A 23,823-nucleotide genomic window follows, 5' to 3' on the forward strand; every position below is an offset into this window, starting at 1 on the left:
ATCCACAATGTTGCTCCATTATGCTGACTGGGCATCATATGACATTCAGCAGGAAAAGCCGCTCGTGCACGCACCCGGGGGTGTGCAGCATGGCGATCGTTGGTGCTGTGTGTCACTCGAACACACCGCATCTCCGATTGTGGTAAAGAGCCTATGCTGTAGGCTCTTAACCATGTGATCAGCTGTGACCAATAACAGCTGATCACAGCGGTAACCAGCACATGTCAGTAAATCGCTCTCCTCTGATCGTGATGACAGGGAAAGCCGATCGGTGGCTCTTGTGACACTATGGTCTATAAACTGAAAAAAATTGAGTTGGCTTTACTTAAAACAACAGTGTCGAAACATGAAAAGTTGAGTCAGACAAGAATAAGTTCAGTTGACAGTACTTAAAAAGCTGATGCAAATAGCTGCCTCAATTTTTTTGAGTAGACCCAGCACAATATTTCTTACAGTGTACTTGGCTGTTTATTGAAAATGAATCAGTAATATGATGAAGTGTTTTCTTTCTCCAATAAAATGGTAGGTTACACCAGGTGGCTGGCTATACAGCGTGGCATAGAAATATGAATAAAAAACCAGCAAATCAGAATTATAAATCTTTTGTCAGCTAAAATAGTTCACATATATTCAGCTGCAGATTTAGCTGCCTGCTTGAAGTTCAGCTGTAATTGTAATTGTATATGGTTTATATGCATTTTATGTATCTGCTACAAGAATTGCCAAAGACATTACACATGGTATTAAAAACTGGATAACAGGGAACTGTGGAAGAACCAATGGCGGCTGGTGGGTTGTTCTTTTGGAGGAGTGGCAAACAACCTCTTCCCCCAGGTGGCCAACGGCAGGGGGGCACTACTACCACCCCCTGGCGGCAGGAGGTGCGGCACTACCACCGCCGCACCCCCCGTAAGGCCGGGAGTCCGGCACTTACCCGATCTATGTGCCGGGCTGTGGTGTCCTCCAGTGTGGTCCTTGCAGGCGGTGGGGTGCAGACAGCGGCTCCAGTGTCTGGCGGGATTCCTCTCTATGGATGGGCCACCACTGGAAATGATTTCAATAGGGTTTATATGCAGTGCCTAAATGTATGTAACGTTTGGAGAATTTGCCCCGAACCAAACCCAGGTATATTCCGCTTATCACTACTTCCAACTGACGGAATAAAGTGGTTCTGAAGGCAGTTAGTTTTTTTTATCTTAATGCATTCTCTGCATTAAAGTGATATTAAAGTTTATTTAAAAAAAACAAAAAACAAACATGTTATACTTACCTGCTCTGTGCAGCTTTTTCGAACAGAGTGGCCCCAATCCTACTTTTTTGGGTCCAATTGCTGGCACTCCTGGCCCCTCTCTCCTGCCAAGTGCCCCCAGAGCGAGTAGCTTGCAATGGAGCAGGCTCGCTCCCAAGCTGTGGCTCTGTGCGTTCATTCACATAGAGCCACAACTCTGCCCCTCCTTATTGGCTCAGTTGCTGTGGTTGACAGTAGCTGGAGCAAATGACTCAGCCAATGAGGAGGCAGAGTCCCCAGAGAGCTGAGGCATTGATGCACATTGCTGGATCGACATGGGGTTCAGGTAAGTATTAGGGGGGGCTTGGGGGGGATTCTGCACAGAGAAATTTTTTGTTAACTTCATGAATATGTAGCAAGGTCCTGGACCTCCAAAGGCCTAATGGTGTCCTCCAGAGTCAGGGATAGCTGATATCCATCTTTGTAGAGTGGGTTACAAGGCATGGTGGGTGTGATGCAAGATGGAGTGATGGGTACCAGACACGTTTTGAATGGAAAAGAGATTTATTGTCTCTTAACAGAACTGTGTAAGAGCAGATTAGGGCCAGGACACCCTTAAGTAGGCAGACTCCGAGACATATTTAGGTAGACAGCTATACAGTGGAAGGCCTACAACTGGATCAGTGTTGCCAACCCACCAAATTGAAATTTACTGCAGAGCGCCAAAATTTACAAACGGCCCCAATTTATTACTGCCAAAAAAATCATGAAATTTACCGACACACATTCTTTACTGGCACTGCAAAAAGTACCTAAAATTACAGTTTTTAGTGCTAAACAATGCAAATAGAAATATTTGAAATATAAATGCATAGCTAGTGCTATTAGCAATGTGTTTAAGTTAAAAAAAGCCAAAAAACATATTTCTCAATTTACATGAAGGTCAGGATACTATAACCCAGCCAGCACAGAGTTCTCTCTTACATCAGAGTCTGCAGGATGATGACCAGAGACCACCTTCCGCAGAGTGAATACACTAAGGTAAGGGGAGATTACTATAGGGGGGGAACCTTTTTATAGGTGGCCCCTTACATTATTGTATTTACTCCCCCTTACATCAGTGACCCCCCCTTAGCCCTTGTACACATGGTCGGATATTCTGACGGAAAATGTCCGATCGGACCGTGTTGTCGGATAATCCGACAGTGTGTGGGCTCCATCGGACTGTTTCAGTCGGAATATCCGACGGACCAAGTTTGAGAGCTTGGCTATAAAATTTTCCGACAACATGATCCGATCGCATCAGTTCCGATCGTGTGTAGCCTAGTCCGATGGAGAAGGTGCCATGCATGCTCACAATAAAATTCTGAGATGGAAGCGTTCGCTCAGGTAAAACTACCGCTCGTAATCGATATAGCACATTCGTCACGCTGCAATGTTAAAAATTCTTTACTGCAGCGTATTCTCTTTTTCTTTACAGTGGTACAAGAATGAAGTTGTTTTGCTGCTCATATTCACACACACTTCTCCCCAACTTATTTTTTTATTATTTTTCCTCTTTTCATGAATACAATATTTTAATTCGTCACATCTCCGAAAAATTTTTTTTTTTTTTGGTTTTAAATTTGGTGGTTGCTTTTTTCAATCAACATCTCCTTTTTGACAGTTTGCTCTTCTTTGCAATTTTTTTGGTGTGTTTTGTGTGTCAACTTACCACAACGCCATTATTATCTTTTATTATCTTTTTATTTTATTGTTTTCTAGAGGAGGTTGTTTGGTGTTGGTGCCCCTTGTTATTCATTTGACTTTGTCTTTTTGAAATGTACCTGCCTACTCACAAATAAACTGTCCTTTTTGAAGTAAAACACATAGGCAAGTATTTCTTCAACCAAAAAAAAACCCTTTATTTAGGTGTCAAACAAATAAACAGGAAGGCAACGCTGAAGAAACTGGTCAATTTGGCGAAGCCTTTGGCTCCCAGGGCAGACATGAACTAATTTGAAAATGCAAAATTGGTGGCCTGAGGAGTACATATCTCAGGGAGAGCAGTCTGGTCCAGAAGTCCAAGAGATCAGGAAGAGCAGATGCCCTCTATTTTCCCAGGCTGTGGTCCTACAAGAGGCTGCATCTTCTGTCAGACCAGACTGAACCCAGGCCATCACTCTCTGGTCTTCCTTAGGCACTTCCCTCCAGGCTTCCTTCCAGGCTGTGGCTCGGCTCCTGTAGTTGTGGCAGGAGGAGGAGGAGGGCGATGGTCGACCTCCCAGCTGCCACTTTTCACAGCCTCCTCCCAGCTGAGGTCTTCCAGTGTATGAAAATGGGATATAGTTTTAGTTTTTTTGGTCATCAATCACACAATTTTGTGCTCATGACTGTTGCAAATTGAATGTTAACAAATAGAAAAGACTAGCATTTTTCATTCTTGTCCCAATCATTTTTGGTCACTACTGTCTATTGATATGTAAACCACTTTGTTAAATCACAACTTACTGATCAATAATAACATCTAGTTAACATCATTAAATGTACGACAAGAAATATGTTCAACAATGCTATACCTGTCTCAAGCTGGGCCCCTCCACATGTTGCTGCCTGGAAGGCCCAGGTTGGACGTTGGAAGCCTCAGCTGGGGGTGAAGGAAGCCTTGAGGGAAGACTGTAGAGTGGTGGCCTGGGTTTCCCCTGGTCTGCCAGAAAATGTAGCCCCTCGTAGTACACCATCCTGGGGATATAAATGGCATCTGGATCTCCTGATCTCAGGGAATTATGGTACTTCTTGCGCTCCCTGAGATATGTACTCCTCAGGGCACCAACTTTGGCCTTCACATAGCTCATGTCTGCTGTGGGGACCATGTTCATCAAAGCAAGCAGTTTCTCCAGCGCTGCCTTCCTCTTTCTTAGATCATTATAAAAGGGGTTGTTCATCTGCCACAGGCTGGGCAGCTCCCTGAGCAGATCAATGAATAGCCCCATAAAATGCGATTTCTGGAAGGGACCCATCTTGTCTGCAAGACACAACACAAGACAAACCCTAATAATAATGCCATGCTAAACTCTCCTAATCTTGTCCCAACATAGGCCTATATAGAAGCAGTATAGGCTAGTGATGTACCAAGTTAAAAATTGTACCTTCATTTGCACGATTGGCACGTCAGCTCCTCACTCTGCTCACAGATCGTACGTACGACAGACACGTGTTGCATTCTATATACAGTGCGCATGCGTGAAACTCCGCCCGCCCCTGACGTTCTTTCTAGACTATTCCCCACCCCTTCTCTTTCGGCGCAGTGGGGAGAGCACATGGTGGAGACACAGCAGGTGCAAAATAATAATTCCACTAACGAGGAGGAGGACAAGGAAAGCCCAGAGCCTGAAACATCCTGATCCCGGAGGAGAAGATTTAAGGCCTCAAATATGTCTTTTGGAGAGATGTTGGAGATGGTGGACACATTGAAGAGGAACGACTATGATGGGAAGTATGGACCTTACCCAAACCCAAATATCAGAAAGGCCAAGATCATGACTAAAGTTGTGAAGAGTTTTCAGAAGAATTTTGGGGTACGACGATCCAAGGATCAACTGAGAAAACGCTGGTCAGACCTGAAACTGAGGGAGCACGATCAGTACAGAAGGATCAAGTGAGTTCTTCAAAAAAGTAAGTAGTTATTGTGTGTTCATATTATTATTATTGCTTGCATACTGCTCCATGTGCTTTGATTTAATGTTGTATAGTTTAAAATGGGCACTTTCATGTTCATGGGTTCAATCGTTCGTAATAAACATCGTTCGTTAGCCCACTCCCAAAACGATGTGTTGCCAACTTGCACTTGACTACATTTGTTCACACTACATGTAAGTATTCCAGCTTTAGAAAGTGTCAAAAATAATGGTTTCACCTTTGAACTCTGCCAAAAAACACAATTGTACAACACTTCCAAGCAATGTTTCATATTCCTATTTCTGGTCTCTGTATGCTAAGTATTCCTTTTTTACATTCTCATAGGGGAGAGAAGACTCGGGACATCTGAGGACACCAGGGACCCCACACTTCCCAAAGAAGGGGAAATACCAACACCAGAAGCGGAGGAGGTGAAAACTGGCGAAATTGTCACCACAACAGGTGAGTGTCGGAGACCACAGCTTCAGGTAAGCTAATCAATGTATGTCTGCATATTTATAATACATGGTGTGTTTTTTTTTTTTTTTAGGTGATGTGGATGTTGTGGAAGAAGAATCTCATTTTACCAGTGAAAGTGCCCAAATCTTCATTGGGGAGATAATGGGGTGCAATCGCAATTTAGAGAATATACAGAAAAACATCAATGATGTTCAACAAAAAATTAAGAACATAATTGATGTTTTGGGGAGAGTCTGAAACACCCCAAACTAGCTAGCATCGTTTTTAAATTTTCAAAAACACTTTTATATTTTTAGAAAAGCCAAATTTGGAAGATGCACACAGTGTGTCAACATGTGCTATCTCCCATCATAGGAGATCAATGTACATTTTTTGTGGGTGCAACCCCTTCCTTGCTACTAAAGTGGCTGAGATGAAGGGGTTGCACCCCCAAAACACGTACATTGATACCCCATGATGGGAGATAGCACATGTTGACATTAGGCATGGGAACAGGAGGAAACTGGCCACTTTATGATTCTCAATTTGTGTGCATCTTCCAAATTTGGCTTTTCCAGGTGTGATACCCCATCTGATGAAGGCACTATCAGCACAGTTTGTACAGTACATACTCATGTCTGACATTGTCTTCACTTTCAAAGTTGAACTTTGTAAGTTCCTGTGTTCTGTATGTTATGCTTTGATACATGCCTGTTTACACAAAAACGCCAAGTTATAAAAAAGTTACCCAAAATAATGTTTTCTATACACCAAATATGTTGGTTTGTTGTAAAACCCTTTTCTAAACGCACATGTGAATGTGCTTTGAGTAAAAAGTGAAATTATCAACAATGTGTGGTCCTTTTTGGCTTTGAAGATTGCTTTCCGATAATTCCCTGTGAGACCTTTGTAGTTAAAGTGGTTTTCCTCGGTGGGATTTCTTCTCCATGTTCTTTCCGCTCTTCTGCTTTCTTGCTTTAGTACGGCGAGGGAGCTATTAAACCATCCAGAGCTTTTCTTCCTGATGAGAGCCCTGCGTTTTCGAGCTACCGACTCTGCTGATTGCAGTAATGCCCTGTTCAGGGAGTTGAGTGTTTCCTCCGTAGAGTGTTTTTTTTTTTTTTTTTAAACATTTTATTGGGAGAAACAAGGGAAATAACATAAGCATAAAAGAAAGTAAAGGACATTCCATCATATCCTACGGAAACACATATCCAGTGGCCGTAAAACAGCAAGTATCATGAACAGTTATCAGAGTTAACATATGAACACTTACATGCACAATCGAGGAAATAGATCTAGACCACAATTACCTGGGAGGTGTGATGTAGCCAGATCGTGTGTGGTACTCGAGTAAGGGTGGGTCTAATCTCTCTTCGTAGTTGGAGTATCTTCCCCAGGCGACTTTCAAAGAAGCCCAGTATAATGGTGACACGTAAAGAGTAAATAATGATATCAGGGTACAAAGTACACTTCCTATACTACTCCTGATAAGCTATCACATTGGGATTCTTCAGACGTACTTAGTACAGTAATGTATCTGGTTTCCGTATTTTACACGGTGAGATGCACGTCTTCAAATTCTCAGGAATGACTAAGCGTGGGAGGGGTGAGGGAAGGGGGTAAGCAAGGGATTAGAGGTAGAGGAGGGGAAAAAAGGAAAGAGAGAAAGGATGAAAAAAAAAAAAAAAAAAGGGGAAAACATATACGCACACGGGGGAGAACATATAAGAGTAGGATGTTAAACCCTTGAAGCGCGGGGGAGAATGTCGCTCTCTGCTAAATCATCGATTCTGCCACTTCCCCCATCACAGAGGTTGCCTTAACATGTTCGCGAGGTAATCCATGGGATAGAGCCTAATATATTCTTGTTGGTGCCATAACTCCAGTGTATTTTGGGGTGGAAGTGAAATGTTTCCAGCAAGACCAGATCATGTTAAATTTTTGAGTTGTATCTCTGGAAATGTGAATCAGTTCTTCCATGTCGGCCATTTTGTTGATCCTATGAAACCATTCTTTCAGTGTGGGAACCCTAGGGGAGCCCCATAGAATGGGAATGCATTGTTTCGCAGCGTTAAGCATAAACATTGCCAGTGACTTATGATATGTGCTGTGTGGAAGAGGTGTCAGGTGGAGCAGACATTGGGCCGGAGTTGCGTCTATCTGGTATGTTGTCACCTGGGAGGTAATTTGACAAATGTCTTTCCAGAAAGCCTGTATCAACGGACACGTCCACCAAATGTGCATAAATGTTCCAATGTCATTCCGGCATCTCCAGCAGGTGTCAGAGGCCGAAGGGTAGAATTTTTTAATGAGAGCGGGTGTGCGATACCACCTAACCTGAATCTTGAACCCGTTTTCTTGCGTGTTCACATTAAGTGAACCTGAGTGGATATTCTGAAGTATGCGTTCCCATTGATCATCCGTCACCGTTATCGAAAGATCCTCTTCCCATTTCCGGCAGGGCTTACCCGAACTGGGACGTATATCCTCGAATAGGAGGGTATGTGTGATAGCGATAAGATGCCGCTGTGGGGCATTTTGAGTGCATCGTTTTTCAAATGTGGTGAGAGGCCTAGAGCAAACCGAATCTTTGTCTATCGTTTTCAGGAAGTGTACAATCAGCAGATAAGACCAGGGAGATATGGGCATTTTATCCATTTGAGTTGCAATGTCTGATGTCGCACGGAGTTTTCCCGAGTCGAAGAAGTGAAAGGCCTGAACGAGTTTTTTCGACCAGCTGTCTACAAGGAATTGGGACGACATCCCCGGGGGAAAGTTAGGGTTGAGCTTAAGTGGCGTGAGGGGGCCTGGTACCGACGAGAGCCTTGTTTGGGAGCAAATTTGCTTAAAGCACATTAGAGTAGGACCTATCAGCGGGTGTTGGTATAGTTCCGGCGGGATGTGGGTCTGCTCCAGCCACGGAATAGTAGCTAGAGAGAGACCGGTAAAGGAGGCTTCCAATGGGATCCAGTCCTTGTATTGACTGTGAAGATTCCAATCCGCTATTCTAGCTAAATGGATCGCCCTATAGTAATTGTAAATGTCGGGGAGGCTGATCCCCCCCAAGTGTTTAGGATAGGTGAGATGTCTGAAGTTAATTCTTGAGGTTTTTCCCCCCCATAAGAATTTGGTGCATATATTCCTATAGGACTTAAAAAAGGAGCTAGGCAGTTGTATAGGGATAGCCTGAAGCACATATAGCAATCTAGGTAGCACATTCATCTTTAAAATGGCAGCCCTGCCGAACCATGAGAACGTGGGTCTATTCCATCTGACAAGGTCATCTGTTAATTTACACAGTAAGGGTAAGTGGTTTTTGGTATATAGTTCAGACAGGTCCGATGGGATATTGATTCCCAAATAAGGGATACAATCACTCCTCCAGTGAAAGGGGAAGTTAAGTTTGCATTGGTCTTTCATCGTTTTATGTAGAGATATGTTCAAGGCATAAGACTTGTTGTAGTTAATTTTAAGATTAGCTATCGACTGAAAGTACTCAAATTCTTTAAGGACTACTGGTAGGGAGGTCACGGGCTCAGAGATGAAAAGAAGAATATCATCCGCGAAAGCGGCATATTTAAATTCTCTATATGGGGTTCGTACCCCTTTAATATCTGTATTGAGTCTAATTTTTTGTAAGAGGGGCTCTAATGTCAATATGTATAAAATTGGGGAAAGGGGGCAGCCCTGTCTCGTGCCATTCAGGATGGAGAAGGCGTCTGACAGATTATTATTAACCCTGACCCTAGCAGTAGGGACTGAGTACAGAGACATGATCAGATTGAGCATATGGGGGCCTAAGCCCAAGTTTAATAGCACCGCTTCCATGTAATCCCATGCAACTCTGTCAAACGCCTTCTCCGCATCCAAGGATAGAAACATGGCCTTCTGCCCTGATTTAGTAATTAAATGGTGTAGGTTAATGGCCTTAATTGTGTTGTCCCTCGCTTCACGGCCAGGGACAAAACCTACTTGGTCAGTGGAAATTAAAGAGGGAAGAAGTGGAAGGAGCCTGTTAGCCAAAATTTTAGAAAAAATCTTGATGTCCACATTTAGGAGGGATATGGGTCTATAACTGCTCACGTTAGTGGTATCTTTGTCCGGTTTAGGTATGACCGTAATATGTGCCTCAAGGAGCCCCTTCCAGAGAGATCCAGAGAGATGGGGGGTATTGAATGCCTTTAGAAAGGGGGTCTGGAGGGTTTCCATAAAAATTTTGTAGTAAGCCGCAGTCAGGCCGTCAGGCCCAGGACTTTTACCCGGCTTCATTTGTTTCACTGCCTTTACCCATTCTGTGGGGGAAATCGGGGCTTCTAGGGCATCTGAAGCGTCCTTAGAAATTTTCCCTACTGGTATGTTTTCCAGGTATTTTTTAAAGTTTTGCTGCCTCTGTTGTGCATCTTGAGTATGTGAGGAATGCCCGTGCAAATTATAAAGGGACGCGTAATATTTTTCGAATTCACGCGCTATTGCAGGATTTGATTCGTGTACGTCACCCGTTGGTGATTGGATCTGGTGGACAGTGTTCTTGGCTCTTTGCGCCCGCAGAGCTTGCGCCAATAAATGGCCTGGTTTATTGCCCGATTCATAAAAGAGCTTCTGGGTTAAGATGTATTTCTTTTTGGCGTGGCGATTTAGTTCTTCCTGGATGCAAGTACGGGTTTCTGTCAATTCAACTTGGGTATCTAGGGCAAGGGAACGTTTGTGTTGCGCCTCTAATTTTCTAAGTTTGGCCAATAGGGCTGCCATTTTAGCTTGCTTCTCTTTACGCATTGCAGCAGTAATAGCAATCATTTTCCCCCTCACTACACATTTGTGGGCTTCCCATTGCAGTTGGAATGACGTGTCGGGTGTATCATTCTCATGAAAGAAATGTTTTAAACAGTCTCGAATTTCCATCTCCCTAATCTTATCCGTCAGAATGCTTGCGTCTAGTCGCCATATATTAGATCGAGTCAGCTTGTCGGGAAAGGAGAGAGTTGTGGTGACAGGATGATGGTCCGAGATTGTTATGGGTTCTATGGTAGCTCTCGTTAGATGATGGAGATCCTGTTGCGAGACCATAATGTAGTCTAAGCGCGAGTATCTATTATGAGGAATAGAGAAGAATGTAAAATCTTTTTCTTTTGGGAAGAGTATGCGCCATGTGTCATGAAGAAACGCCTCTTGTAAGCATTTCTTAATTTGCTTAATGGCTCTGAAAGGGATGCTGGAGGTGCCGGAGGACGTATCAATGAGGGGGTCAAGTGGAACATTAAAATCCCCGCCCAGGATCAATAGGCCTGCTTGAAATTCGGATAGTCTGTTTATCGTCTCACGGAAGAAAGGCACTTGTGCGGTATTAGGACTATAAAGATTAGCAAGTGTAATGTTCCTATTTCTAAACGTACCCTTGATGAAGATGAACCTACCTTGTTCATCGGCTAGTGTATCTGTTATTTGAATGGGGGAATTCTTAGCAAGAAGAATGGATACCCCCTTGCATTTCGAGGTGGGGGAAGTGGCATGGTAGCAGATGGGGAATCTAGGACTGAATAATTTCGGGATCGACTTAGAGCAAAAATGAGTTTCTTGCAGGAAGACAACGTCTGCCTGCAAGGATCGCATGAGGGAGAGCACTTGAGTGCGTTTCTCCGGAATATTAAGCCCTTTTACATTCAGAGATACTAGTTTCAGGCTATTGTACTGTTGGCGTGGAGTGGGAGCAGGCATTGTCAGTAGGGGAACGAAGAGGAGGACAGACAACAACAAACAACAAAGCAAAGACACACACAAAACAGAACAAAAAAAAAAAAAAAAGGGGGGGGGGAAGAAAGGAAGGGGGGAAGGGTGTTAGCCTGGATAGATGGGTCTTTACGGGATGGGGAGCGGGGAGACAAGGGTCAAGCCGAAGAGTAGGTTGAGCTCGTCAACCTTCTCGAGGAATCTAAATTCGGTATGGTCAACAGGGACTACCAGCGTCCGTTGTGTGGGGGTGGCGGACGGAGTAGCACGAGGGGAAACGAGCTCTGGGTCCTGATGAGGCCTAAAGCGATATATGGATGGCGGGGTGGCATATGTAACAGATAGAGAGCCAAGAGGGGAGAGAGGGGCCACGAGCAACTTTATCTCCCTTCTATGCTCAACCCCTACAAAAGAGCTAGAAGGAGGTCTACGTCATCAGAAGCAACAAAGAGAAGGGAGGGGTAGCCCACCATAGGTTAAACTGGACGTTAGAGGGTTTGTGCATCCACTGGAACGCACACAAACAAATAGTGTGCTTAGGGTAGAACGTGGAAGGGTGTTTTCCAGTGGAAGGTGGTAATATCTAAGGTGTACAGAATGCCTGGGATTCAGAGTTTGCACCCAGTACCGGAAACGGCCTAATTCATGAGCGAGGTCAACTGTTACAAGGTTGAGAAAGACTATTACGCAGAAGGGATGATCTTTGTAAGGGCAGCGCATAGTTATGGTACTGGGAGCAGCAGCCTAAATAACATGTAGTAGGACATAACTAGTGCATGGCAAGACTTTAAATTGAGCAAGCAATCGCCTTGTTGGTAACAATGAGATTATCAAAAAGAAAAAAAAAAAAAAAATACAATTTGCATAGCAGAAAACACAAAACAAAGTAACGAAACCACAACGTTGGAACCAATATTCTAGTACCCACACCGCTGGACAAAAAGAAAGAAAAAAGAAGCCAACAAACACAAGGGGAAGGAATCTAAGCATGTTATCCATCTCACCAACCTTATTGAAACCTATGCAACCAAATTGCCTGGCGCGTCAGGTGAAACAAGGGCTTGGGCCCACATGCGTAATACAGAAGGTTGAATACCTGGAGAATGTTCTCCACAATTTGGGAATCCTCCGATCAGGGGAGGGACTCGCCCTCAGGTAAACTAAACCAGATTCCTTCCCCTCGGGTGCTACTCAGCGGCAAAACTCTTCATTGTGAACTTGACTGCAATATAAAACAGAACCAATGGTATACAATATAACATTTTGACTACATCCCAAGCTGCCAAGGTCCGTAGCCCGAAGACAGAAGAGACAAGCAAGAGGGTGGGAGAGGAGGGTTAAATTAGGCAGAGGTTTAAAAGACAAGATGAGAAGAAGGTATAGGCAAAGGAGACAGAAGGGATGAATAAGAAGAGGAGAACATAGTGGGGGAGGGAAAAAGTTGTAGCATCAAGGGAGCACATAATCCCCCCCTCTTCTCCCCCTAATATAGAGTCTTTGTGCTAAGAGTTTTCCACATCAGTCAGTCAGTGCAAAGGAGGGGGGATCTTCTGCAGAAATGTCTGTGGAAACCAAATTGTCACGTGGACGAAGAGTCAACTTGGTGAGGGACCAGAGGTTCATGTGGGCAGAGGCTAGCCTATATGGGGAAACCAAATCTATCATAAGAAGAAAGGATCACTGGGTGAGGTTGGGAAAGTCCAATCGTGGGGTCTCCAGTCTTGCCCAAACCAACATGGCCAAGTAGTATGTAAGTTTCTTCTGAGGTAGGGCAGATGGTTTCAGGGAAATAATCGAACAATCTCAGGGCAAATAAGTCAGGTTATGCGAGTAAGAACACGTTGAGTACCTGGTCAATTATGTCTAGGCCTTCGGTGAACAGGAGAAGCGGTGGGACTGCCATTCCGTGGGGCGTCCGGGGGCCTCCGTGGCGAACGAGGAGGGGGAGGCTGTTGAGGGTCTCTTCGCCGACGTCCCATGTGGAAATTACCCGCTACCTCCAAACCTTCCATGGAAGAAACTCTCGTTAAAGAAGGGAGCTTGAAATCGCTGTACCAGTCAGGAAGTTCCACTGCAGGAATATCCAGGGCTGCGCAGAAGTGGTCTAAATCCTCTGGTACCTTAAGGGTTGCGCTACGGCCCTGGTGGGAGGCTGACAAGCCAAAAGGGAATTTCCAGCGGTACTGAATTTCTCTACGCCGGAGAACCTCCAGGAGGGGCCTTAGCTCCCTTCTGCGTTGCAATGTGATACCGGAGAGGTCCTGAAAAATTTTAATGGTGGCTCCCCTGTATGTGAGCTGATTTCTCTCTCGGGCTTTGCGGAGGATCTCTTCCTTTAGCTGAAAGTCTATCAGACAACATATTGCGTCTCTCGGGGGGTCTGTATCTCTACCCCTCGGACGAAGTGCTCGGTGAATGCGTTCGAAAGCCAATAGAGTCTCCAGGGGTCTTTCCAGCAGATCATTGAAAATGTGGGTGACTGCTTGAGTAAGGCGATCAGGTTCAACCGATTCGGGGAGACCTCTCACCCTAAGGTTCCGACGTCTCCCCCTATTGTCCAAATCCTCCATGTGCCTGTTGATATCCCTTAGATGGATAGCATGGGACTCAGTAATCTGCTGAACATGGCACAGGGAGGTATCATGGCGGGCCTGGACAGATTCAATTTCTTCCACTCTGACTGAATGAATGTCCTCCCTTAGATCCGCAATGGCGGCGGATAGTGTGCCCTTAATGTCGGCAGCTACGCTCCTTAGGTCATCTATCGTTAACATTGGAGGTTCCCGGGCTTCGGGGTCTGCCCTCGAGCGTAGCGGGCTCCTGCTGTGGGAGCGCGATCTGCTCGAGGCCGCGGCTTGCGAGCCGCCTCTAGGCCTTGCGCGGAAAAGGTCCGGTATTTGCCTGTTTGGCTGGGTATGCTGCTCCGGAAAGGAGCGGGACCTAGCCGCCGACATCCCCTGTGGTGGCCCCTGCTTACCGCTGTGCTTCTGGCGTTTTTTCCCCGCCGTGGTTACTGTGTGCTGGGCCTCGAGGACAGGAGCTCCAGGACTACGCCGCCATCTCGGAACGCCGCCGAGCCACGCCCCCCCCCCCCCCCCCCCCCGTAGAGTGGTTTAAGGTTATTGTAGATATCTTGTTGGACAGAGTGGTTTTGAAGGATTTGGAGTACAGTTTTTTATGTTACAGGATTCCGTTTTTCGTTGGTGATGTTGGTAGCGATTTTGACTTTGATGGCGTGGTGATCCGTCCATGGCAGTGCTATGTTGTCGAGTATGTTGACGTCAATGTTCTGTTTGAAAATGAGGTCCAGGGTGTGTCCTGACCCATGCGTGGGAGTCTTTAATGGAGGTGGCAGCACCCATGAGTCGATCTGAAGATCAACTTTAGGTGCCGACATTGCGGGCTCCCTGGACAGGTAAGGTGCTACCACCTTTTATCACAATGTCATAGGCAGCTCTGACGATGGGGATTTTGTTGTTCTCATATAAATACAGAAGGAAAGAGGGCAGAGATGAAACCTTGGTTGAAATCAGTTTTAGGGTGCATTGTTGCTACTGGCCTTTGTGGATCCAACAATACTTGTGTTATGTTGTGATACAATACCGTACATTGAGTAAAGGAAGCATTAGAAGGGCTGCCAATTCACATCAACAGAAATGTAGGCAAATAACCCAACACGCATATCTGGCAAGAGCAGAGGGGATACAGTGCAAAGACTGTGGGCAAGGCAGAGACAAGCAGGGGTCTAAGCAGGTGGCAAGCAAAGGGTAATCAGCAAGTAAGTGTTGGTAATGAGACAAGGCCTTAAAGGAGAGAGTGGTCAGGTTCAATCAAGGGTTGAGGTAAGCAGAAATCAGAGGAAAATCAGGCAGGCTGGGTCAGCAACAAATAGCTAGTAGACAGTGCAGAGGATGAGCATGCAGTCAGGTAATATGGGTCATCAACAAGGAATAACAGGCTTAAAGTGGATTTTTTTTTATGTGTAGCACTAACCCCCGAAGGAGCTGCTGGTTATTTTTAGGTTTGCCGCTACCTTCCGCTTCTTCTTGTGGCACGTCTAGGGGATGTCCCGTGGTAGATGACCCAGTAACTTGAGACTGACAATAGATCCAGTTGAATGGATTTTTATTTTAAAACTTCAACCATTGAACAGTCTTTCAACTTGGGATCAGAGGGTTGGAAAGGAATTCAGGTACTCGCAATGTCAAAGTCTATAAACGCTAAGGAACTTGTTTACTTTGACTGCATCCAGAGAATAGCCATTCGCAGCAGGAGGAACACTCAGGTTGGACAGTCCCTCTCTTACAAGGCCTAGCAGCCAACAGGGTGCTCACTCAGGAACAAAGTGTTTGTCACAGACGTTGTTATAGAACACGTGGGAAACTAAGCTGTAGAACACTTGTGGGATACCTGGATCTTTCAGCCTGCTTGGCGATATCTACAAGACCGAATTCTCTCGGTCACTTCAGCCCTTCCAGGCTCTTGTTTAGAAAACCAAACTCACACATGGTGTTCTTATAAAGAGTTCTCCCCTGGAATGCTCGAAGTCCAATGGGTCTCTCCCGGACTGGAGATGGCACCCATCCACCTCAGAATCCTCCTCTAGTTTCCATGCCTTGGGCTAGCCAGCCCCGAGGCATTAAAATTGGGTGGAACCGCACCCCAGGCCATAGCCTTCCTGAGGGCTGGTCAGGAGGACATTGTGGCCAGAGACAGCGACGAGTCAACAGCTCAAGAAGAGAGGAACAGAAGAACAGAAAGCAGCAACAGCGATGATAGAAGACCAGGCCACCGCTTGTAAAAGAGCTAGAAGAAGGCACAGAGGCCCGGCAAGAAGAATCGAAGAGGGGGACAAGATCCCCGAAGAGGGGGACAAGACCCCCGAAGTCGGAAGAAGACCCCCGGACGGCGACGAAGAAGAAAGCCGGGCTCCTCCACTAGTAAAAGCGCTAGCAGAAGATAGTGGAGGAGTCCGGCGAGAAGACCCCCCAAGATGGAAGAAGACCCCCGGAGCTGTGCAATAAACTATTTTTAACCCTTGTGTGTTGTGTTTTTTTTACTTTTTTTCACAGGTGAATGGGTAGGGGTGCATTGTACTCCATACTCATTCACATAGGGTGGGGGGCTGGGATCCGGGGGCCCTCTTATTAAAGGTGGCTCCCGGATTCCAATAAGCCCCCTACCCGCAGACCCCAACAACCAACGGCCAGGGTTGTTGGGAAGAGGCCCTTGTCCTCATCAACATGGGGACAAGGTTCTTTGGGGTGAGGGGGGGGGGGCAGTGCAGCCCCATTTACATTCTGCTACTAAGTATGGCGATACCACATGTGTGGGACTTTTTCACAGCCTGGCCACAGAGAGGCCCAATATGCAGGGAGCACCATCAGGTGTTCTAGGAGCATAAATGACACATCTAACTTGTTGAATACCTATAAGCCCTTGTACACACGGTCAGAGATTCCGATGGAATGTTTCCTATCGGACCGTTTTGTCGGATATTCCCACTGTGTGGGGTCTGCATCGGACTGTTTCCGTCTGAATATCCGACGGACCAACTTTTCCAACTTGCCGGTAAAATTTTCAGACAAAATGCTCCGATCGGACATACTCCGATCATGTGTAGCCTACTCCGACGGACAAGGTGCCACGCATGCTCACAATAAAATTCAGACACGGAAGCGCTCGCTCAGGTAAAACTACTGCTCGTAATCGATATAGCACATTCGTCACACTGTAATGCTAAAAATTCTTTCATGAAGCTCATTCTCTTGTTCTTTACAATGCTGCAAGAATGAACTTCTTTTGATGCTCATAGTCACACACACTTCTCACGAATTTATTTCCTGAGTCTTTTTTACTAATTTCAGCACTACAATATTTTAAATCGTCACATCTACACATTTTTTTATTTATTTTTTTGGGGGATTTTTGTGGTTGTTTTTTTTCATCAACATCTCCTTTTTTGTCAGTTTGCTCATCTTTGCATTTTTTGGGGTGTGTTTTGTGTGTCAACTTCTTTTTTGTATTTTCTTTTTCTTTTTTAATCTACAGGAGGCTGTTTAGTGTTGGTGCCCCTTGTTATTCATTTCACTTTGTATTTTTGAAATGTACCTGCCTGCTCACAAATAAATTGTCCTTTTTGAAGTAAAACACATACGCAAGTATTTCTTCAAACAAAAAAAAACTTTATTTAGGTGTCATTAACAAATAAAGAGGGAGGCAGTGCTGTAGAAACTGGGGAGATTAGAGAAGCCTTTGGCCCCCAGGGCACACATCAACTATTTAAATGCAAAAATTGGTGGCCTGAGGAGTACATGTCTGAGGGAGAGAAGTCTGGTCCTGAAGTCCAAGAAACCCGGAACAGCAGCAGATGACATCTATGTTCCCAGGCTGTGGTACTACAAGAGGCTGCATCTTCTGTCAGACCAGACTGAACCCAGGTAATCACACTATGGTCTTCCTTCCACGCTTCCTTCCAGGCTGTGGCTGTGGTGCTGGAGGTGTGGCAGAAGGGGGAGGAGGAGGAGGAGGGGCATGGGCCAAATCACACAAGTGTGTGATTTGGCCCAACAGCCCATTGTTGAGGGTGTGGAGAATTAGCTCCTTGCACAAGATCTTTTGCCCCTCCTCCATTTTACTCGAGTTTGCACGCAGCCAAGGCGGCAAAGGCCTCTTGATAGGTGGGGGTGGCTTGGAGGGCCGCTGAAGCCTCCCCGATGAACCTCAGAGCCGACTCCTCCACATTCCTCCCCCTTCTGGCCCTTTTGTGTGGAAGGCAGAAGGGAGGGACCTGGCATTCTGTCAGGCTCCTCCGCCCGCCCACCTCCTGGCTGCCGCTTACCCCTGCCTCCTCCTGGCTGCCACTTTCCACAACCACCTCCTGGCTGCTGCATTCCACACCCTCCTCCTAGCTGATGTCTTCCTGTGTATGTAAAAGGGACATAGTTTTAGTTTTTGGTTCATCAAACACACACAATTTTCACCTCAAGACTATTGCAAATTGTTATCCAATAGAAAAGACTATCATTCTGAGCCCAGCATTTTTCATTCTTGTCCCAAAGGTTTTGGCCACTACTGTCTATTGATATGTGAAACACTTTCTAAAATCAGCAATTAGTGAGCAAAAATCAAGTTAACATCATTCATTTTTACTCCCAAAATATGTACAACAATATTATACCTGGCTCAAACTGGGCTCCTCCAGTTCTTCCTGAGTGGAAGGCCCAGGTTGGGCGTCGGAAGACTCAGCGGGTGTGGAATGTAGCATAGGATGCATGGAAGGAAGGGTAGAGAGGGATTCTCTGACCTCAGCCTGGTCTGACAGAAAATGCATCCTGTCATAATACCACAGCCTGGGGACATAAACGTCATCTGCTGCAGCTCCAGATTGCATGGACTTCAGCACCTTCTTCCTCTCATTCACATATGTACTCCTCAGGCCACCGATTTTCACTTTTAAATAGTGGATGTCTGCCCTGGGGACCACCGGCTTCACAAACTCAACCAGTTTCTCCAGCGCTGCCTGCCTCTTTAGTTTGCTTTTGTATTGAGGGTGCGTTGATTGCCACAGGCAGGGCAGCTCCCTGTATTGATCGATTAACAGAGGGAGGAAACTGTGATTGTTGAAACTGTCCATAATGTCTGCAAGACACAACACAAGACAAACCCTAATGTCAGGCTAAACTCCACTAATTTAGGCCTCAATCTAGAAGCAGTATAGGCTAGTGATGTACCAAGTTCAAAATGTTACCTTAGTTCGATTAGCACGATCGGCACGTCAGCATCTCCCTCTGTTCACAGATCGTACGTACGACACATGCATGCTGCGTTTTATATACAGTGCGCATGTGTGAAACTCTGCCTGCCCCTGACGTTCTTTCTAGACTATTCCCCGCCCCTTCGCTTTCAGCGCAGTGGGGAGAGCACATGGCGGAGAGAACGCAGGTGCGCAATCAGAGTTCCACTAACGAGGAGGAAGGCAAGGAAAGCCCAGAGCCTGAAACGTCCCGATACTGGAAGAGAAATTTTAAGGACTCAAATATGTCTTTTGGAGAGATGTTGGAGATGGTGGACATATTGAAGAGGACCGACTATGATGGGAAGTATGGACTTTACCAAAACCCAAATATCAGAAAGGCCAAGATCATATTTAAGATGGTTTTTATTAGGATTTTACAAGAAAGAAACAGAAGAACAACTTTTAAATACATGCCCATATTAGGTAGCAATATACATACACATCAGATACATAACAGTATGTGTACAAGAAATCAAGGCCTACTATACATATGTACGGAGCTATACAATAGTCTCCACTGCACATCCATCACTTACTTGCATAGTATGCCACATACAATCTACTACTCTCCAGTTTAGGCACTAACACAATTATTACTGACCACGGAGAGCAAGAGTTAAACAGAATGGGAATAAAGCAGAAAAAAGAATAATAGAGAATAGAATAGAATAACAAAGATAAAAGGAGAAGAGAAACTAGAATACTGATAGATGGCCCAGCTTATGCCAGACTTTTACGAAGCTCAATTCTTGGCAGAGGTATTCCATTCAGACCAGTTATTCAGATATTTCTTAATTGACCCATCTCTATACGCTAAAATTTTCTCAAATTCTGAGATAATGTTTACTTTCCTAATCAATTCTGATATGTTAGGAATGTTGTTCGTTTTCCAGTTATATACTATTAGAGTTCTGGCCGCGAAGATAACATGCATTGCTATCGTTCTCTTGTTGACTGGATAAGACGACATACCAATACTGAGTAGGGCTTTTTCCGGGGAGGGCTCAATGTGAACGCCAGTGATACGGGCAATCAGTTTAAATACCTCGTTCCAGAAGCTCCGCAGGTGCGGACATCTCCACCACATGTGTAGTAACGTCCCCACCTGTCCACATCCCCTCCAACACTCGCTTGAGCTGTCACCTGAAAATTTGGCTAAAACATAAGGGGTAAGGTGCCATCTTGCCGTAATCTTCGCAGCCAGTTCCTCATAGTTAGCACATCTCGAAAAACTAACATTAGTCCTAAAGGCCTGCAACCATTGTAACTCAGTAAATTTCTGACCTAGGTCTTTTTCCCATTTCTCCAAGTGACCAAATCTGGAAAACTGAGATTTCGTACCTAATACGTTGTACATTAATGAAATACCCTTATTTTTTGTATGAGGCGAGGTCAGGAAATCCCACACTTCCGTAATAAATTGAGTACCTGAGGTTTTCTTAGTTTGAAGCCAAGACACAACTTGGCAATGCGGCAAAAATGCATTCTGAGATAGCCGATACTTGGTTTGAAATGTCGGGAAGTCCATGGGGCGGTTATTTACCATAAGATCCTGAACCGTAGATATCCCGCTCTGTCGCCACCCGACCAGTGATAAGTTCGGGATCAACCACAGGAGCGACTCCACTGGAATAAGAGTCCGTGTAAATGTGTTTGTGGCTTGGTACGATGCCAGGAGGGTTCTCCAGGCCCCAAGGGAAGCCTGCACAGTTGGTAGATCAGTATTAACATGAAATTGTTCAATATTATATGCAATTAGGAGGGAGCGTAGTGACCCATAACGAACCTCTGCCTGTTCCAATTGGCACCAGGGTTTCAGCTCCCGGGAAGAGAACCACTCCCGGAGCTGATCTAGAACCGCTGCCGTAGCGTAGTCCTTTAATATGGGTACACCCAGGCCCCCAACCCATTTCTTCTTGCCCTGTACCGTGGTGGAAAATCTAGCTCTCTTCCCCGCCCAAATAAATGTTAACATTTGTTTTTGTAATGCTTTAAAAAATTGGTCAGGTATGAGGATAGGAAGAGCCCTAAATAAATATGTCAATTTTGGGAGGAGCAACATTTTGTAAGCCGCTAGTCTTCCATGCCATGTAATATAAGGTTTTTTAAGTCTATTCATATCCATTTGCAGTGATTCAAATAAGGGGGGAAAATTAGCTTGAAACAGCTGTTTGATTGAAGGAGTAAGATTTGTGCCCAGGTACTTAATGGAATTGGAGGCCCATGGGTATGGGAGGGCTGCTTGAATTTGAGATTGCATGTGGGCATCTACACCAATGCCTAAAATGCAGGACTTGTTTTCGTTTATTTTATAATATGAGGCTTCCCCAAATTGTACGATAACGTTATGCGCTGCCATGATAGAGTTAAAGGGATCAGATAGAGTCAAAATGACGTCATCCGCAAACAATGACAGTTTGTGTTGAGTTGTCTGAGAGATAATGCCCTTCACTGCCAACTGTTTCCTAATGGTTTCGGCAAAGGGTTCCATTACCAAAGCAAAAATAATGGGGGATAACGGGCAGCCCTGCCTAGTGCCGTTTGAGATAATGAATTTTTTGGAGAACATACCTTCAGTGTACACATAGGCAGATGGGGATGAGTACAAAGCTAGAATGGCCTGGTGAATGTTTCCCGTCAATCCAAACTTTTTTAGAACTTCGGCTAGATAACCCCAATGTATTCTATCGAAGGCCTTCTCTGCATCCAAAGAAAGGAGCAGAGAAGGCCTTCCCGACCTTTCAGCCGTATAAATTAGATTTATCAATCTTCTAGTTGCGTCATTAGCCTGTCGGCCTAGCACAAAGCCAACCTGATCATGGTTGACAAGACCCGGTAGTAATCTCGCCAATCTCCCAGCAATGAGCTTCGCATAGATTTTGATATCTACGTTTAGTAACGATATCGGTCTGTAACTTTGTGGAAGTGTGGGATCCTTACCTTCTTTGGGTAACGTAATAATGGAAGCTGTAAGCATCTCGCACGGAAATGAGGCAGCGGACATTGCGGCCCCAAAGATCTGTTGCATATATGGGGACAATTCATCTTGGAATAGTTGATAGTACTCAGCCGAGTAACCATCCGGGCCCGGCGCTTTATTATGTGGCATACTGCCAATGATTTTTTGAATTTCTGTAATTGTACAAGGCGCGTTCAATGCCTCTAAATCACTTTGAGAGACCTTGGGTAAATTTAGTGAACTTAGAAAATCCGAAATCGATCGCTCGGATGGTTGGAGTGTATCCGGGTCATTCTTAAGATTATAAAGAGATTCATAATAGTCGCTGAACGCGTCCGCGATTTCCTTAGGGTTGTGCACTGTACGCTTCGTAATGGGGTTAACCATGCAGCCAATTTTTTGCTGTATCAACCTTTCACGAAGCTGGCTCGCTAGCAGTTTCCCCGCCTTGTTGCCATATCTGTAGTTGTGAGCTTTGAGAAAACGAAGGCGGTTCTCCTGCTGCGAGACCAGCAACGCACGCAAATCTTGTCGCAACCCGAACAGTTCTTCCCTAAGTTTTAGTGTTGAGGTTTGTTTGTTTATAGTCTCCAAAGCCTCTATTTTCTCTAATAGACCATTAAGCCTTTCTGTCCGCTGCCTCCTAACCCTAGCACTCAACTGCAACAATAATCCCCTCATATACACCTTGTGCGTATTCCATAGGGAAAAGGGATCCGACACCGACGGAGCATTTATCTGAAAAAATTCTGTTAATGCCATCTTTAAGTGATGTGCATTCTCCGGTTGGGAAATGACAGATACCTCATTTCGCCACCTGTTAGCTCTCGTCGTGGCGCCACGATCCCCCACCCTAATTGAAATTGGCGCATGGTCTGACCAAGTTATTGTGTGTATCTCAGATTTAATAACTTTTTGCAGTAAGAATTTATCAACATGAAACCTGTCAATGCGTGAATATGAATGGTGTACACTTGAAAAAAACGTATAGTCCTTTTCGGACGCGTGTTGACACCGCCACACATCAAAGAGATCCCCAGATGAGAAAATTTTTGAGAGAGTTTGCCTGCGTGACTTACGGATGTGCGGGTTAGAAACATCCATTTCACTGTGCATAACAGCATTAAAATCCCCACACATAATTACATGCCCTTTTTTCATGGTTGAAACTTTTTTCAAAATTTTTTGTAGGAATCCCCCCTGGTTGGAATTCGGGAGATATACATTTACTAGAGTGTAAGTCACCCGTGCAATCTCGCAAATAATAATAATAAAGCGACCCGACCCATCCAGGTGAGAGTCCATAAGACGGAAAGGAATAGTGTTCTTAACTGCTATAATCACTCCAGCCTTCTTCTTGGGGACATTCGCTAAGAACACCTGTGGAAACTTGCGATTGGAAAATGAGGGGTGATTTCCTGCCATGAAATGAGATTCCTGAAAACAAATTATGTCACTGTGCAGTTTGTTCGCCTCCCTCCACGCCATTTGACGTTTGAAGGGGCTATTAAGTCCTTTAACATTAAGCGACGAAATGGTAAAAGCCATATTGAAAAAAAAACGTAAGCAAACCAGATCAAAACTCAGCCTTCGATGGTATGTGCAAATAAAACCTTCAACAGTATTCTGGAAAAGGCCAGGCACTGAATACAAAAAAGGAAAAAAAGAAAAAACAAGATAAAAAAAACAAGAAAAAAAAATACAAAAAAGGAATAGACAAGAAAGAAAATAAAAAGTAACGATTCCCTATGGAATCTGTGCTGGCGAAAAGCCGCTAGATTTGGGGGTATAGAAGGGTGTCTGTGACGACAACCGATCGGTGGAGAGATAATACTCTTTAAAAAACGAACAGCCAAAAAAACAACAAAACAGAAGTTAAACTCTTCATAACAATTCCTGAGCGTAAAGGCGAATGAGGTATTACCGTCAAAGTATGCTTTCAGCCGGTTTCAGCATCCGAACTTGTTCGAGTAGAGGGAGGTGATTCCGTTCTCT

This window comes from Lithobates pipiens, unplaced genomic scaffold (assembly GCF_037356315.1).
Source record: "Lithobates pipiens isolate NorthernLeopardFrog02 unplaced genomic scaffold, aLitPip1_a1.2 Scaffold_16, whole genome shotgun sequence".
Taxonomy (NCBI): domain Eukaryota; kingdom Metazoa; phylum Chordata; class Amphibia; order Anura; family Ranidae; genus Lithobates; species Lithobates pipiens.